The following is a 2,673-nucleotide window of genomic DNA, read 5'->3' as shown; positions in this document are numbered from 1 at the left end:
CAATAAACTAAATGATACGCTAAATCTTTCTTCATTTGGACAAGTTTTTGAGTGAAACTATCAATTCTCTTAATTTTACTTATGAAATTAATGGAGTTTATCTACTAGTTTTTTTGATACAAAAATATAAAGAAAAAAAAAAGACAAAATCAATGATAAAGAATGAGAGAGAAAAAAAAAAGATGATAGAGGGAAAAAAAATTGTGATTGCATGAATACAATCAAAGGAAAAGGGATAAAAGTTGGAAAAAGAAAGAGTTGAAGAGAGAGAATATACTTTGACTATTTTTTAGGTTTTAATTATTTATTTTAAAAAATTAAAATAGAGTCCAACAAATTTAATTTTGTATAATAAGTTTATTGGGTAAAATATTATTTTAGTAGAATCATGTAATTTTTTTTTTATAAGCGAGAATCATATAAATTATTTAAAATATAGTATATATGGGGGATTTTTTTAATTAAGTGAGGTCACTCTCTCATTAGAATTCGCCTTCATCTAAATAAAATTTTTATCTAGATTTAATTTATTATGAACTTAAAATATAAATATGTGAAATGTATTTAATAAGTAAGTTTTACCATTCATCTTATATCTTCTATATGATAAATTGAGTTTAAGCAAAAAAAACTAGCTGTCTAAATTGATATTTTTGGTTCAAATTGGCTTGGGCCTCAACAGGTTCAGCTTGACGTCAAAAAATAATTTTTAGAAAAATTATTACTGGACATGGTTGTCTCACCCCTCAGGTAGTATGCTTCCACTTGCACTATGAAACTTGCTTAATTGATTTTCTTTTTTCTTGCTGATATAAACTAAAAATCTAGATAGGCAAAAGACGAAGGAGAAATAATATTTTCCAGTACATCAAAGCAAGATAATAAATTGAAGAAAAGAATAAAAGAATCATGTTTAGTACAATTGATCAAATCCCAGTGTTGTAGTCTAGGATAAGCTGCATTCTGGAGGAAAGCCTTGGGGAAATCTCTTGGCATCTGTGCAATAGTTGTATATCATGTAGTTCTTCCTCACCCATTGCAGCCTCTCTTGACTTGTTGAATTAAGCTCATCTGAGAGCCAAGAATTTGTCCTGGAGGCTGAAGGTGATGAATTTGTGCCACAAGAAGATACCCCATGAGACAATACACAAGCATTTGCATTGAAGTTTCTATAGGAAGCAGTGAATGGAGCTTGACTCCAATCTGTCTTCATTAGACAACCTCTTGTAGCCCAATCATCAGCATTGCATAGTCTAGAGTAAATTCTCATTGCCTGATTCTTTGGAAATGGAACACCTACTGATTCCAAGTTCCTGAACTCTCTAATTGGGGTGCCATCCACTGAGAAGCTGTAACACAAAAGAATGAAAATATTAGTCGATTGATCTTGAATGCTAGGCAATAATATAACTGGATTCATCTTGAATGCTATGTTTTACATGATCCTCTGGGGATTCCACAGAATGGAATATGTGTGGAAATCTGCAGTTGGTCAAACCACAAATAGAATTGCTGCTCTCTGTTCCCTTTACCTTTGCTAAACACATTAGTGTGGAGGATGTAAGGGTCGCCACTCAAATTTCCCAAGAATTCAAAATCTATCTCATCCCAAGTAGACCCTTTTGAGGATAACTGCAAATTCAATTCCCAAATCCGCATTGTTAGTCCACTAAACATGTAATTGAAATTATTACCTCAAACAGTAGCAATAGAAGTGAAGAACTTACATAATAGGCGGTGACAGTGCCAGCAGACTTGCCAGGGACAAGCTTGAGCTGCATATCAATCTTTCCAAATAGATACTTATTCCTGGACTGAAATCCAGACGCAGAAGCTTTATCAAGGCCAAGAATGAGAAGTTGTCCATTGTTGAGTATCTTAGCTTGGCCGTCTCCCCATGTAATGTCAAAATCATTGTAGAAATTGCTGGCAGAAGCAACCATCAAAGAGGCGACAAGAACAGGCATAAACAGAGAAAGTACCATATATAAAGAAGCCATTTTGCTGTTGAATTCGATTTAGCTTTCAAAGAAGAGAGATGGGTACGTAGAGAATGTTGGGTTGGGTGGTATTTATAGTGAGCAAGTGACGAGTTAAAAGAAGAGAAAGGGTGCAGGGAAGGCCATGGGAAGGTCCAGTGAGCTTAGCTGTGCACAGGTGTTTGGCGCGGGACAATGTGATGCTTATAGCTGTAAAATGGCACTACCAAACGCGATCTAATCAAACAATACATTGGTATATAATAATTACGCGTCTCTGGTCTTTGGATTAGATCTTTATAATGCTTTTATAGCCACCGGCAAAATGACTGCAGTTTGAGAGGTCTATTAAATTTTAGAGGCTCTCTCTCTCTCTTGGTTTAAGAGAAAGAAATACATTTGCTTGCGTCCCCATTTCTTTTCTCTCGGCAAAACGGAGTCCCTTCTGTTGGCTTCCACTGCCCTATGGGGTAGGGGAAGAGATTGTTTTTTCTGTTATTTTGAACAGGCTTGGGGTCAGCTCTCTCTCCTTCCATTTCAGCGTAAAAAGCTTTTATGGTTATGGTTGTTTTGTGCGGGTAGGGATATAAATATCTTGACCTATGATATTTGGGTTCTAGCTGGCTAGGTTGTGTGGAGGGGAGGGTGTCTAATGCAAAAGAGTCTGCTAGATTAGACATTCCTATAGTTGACC

At 35.5% G+C, this 2,673-nt stretch overlaps 1 pseudogene; it reads right to left on the bottom strand.

Annotated features, from left to right (window-relative positions):
• Positions 1 to 773: 773 nt before the first annotated feature.
• LOC110645992 (probable xyloglucan endotransglucosylase/hydrolase protein 23) lies at positions 774 to 2,044 on the bottom strand (annotated as a pseudogene).
• Between the last annotated feature and the right edge of the window lie 629 nt (positions 2,045 to 2,673).

This window comes from Hevea brasiliensis, chromosome 17 (assembly GCF_030052815.1).
Source record: "Hevea brasiliensis isolate MT/VB/25A 57/8 chromosome 17, ASM3005281v1, whole genome shotgun sequence".
Lineage (NCBI taxonomy): Eukaryota > Viridiplantae > Streptophyta > Magnoliopsida > Malpighiales > Euphorbiaceae > Hevea > Hevea brasiliensis.
Note: the sequence above shows the minus strand (reverse complement) of the source record. Positions and strands in the feature narration are given on the sequence as shown.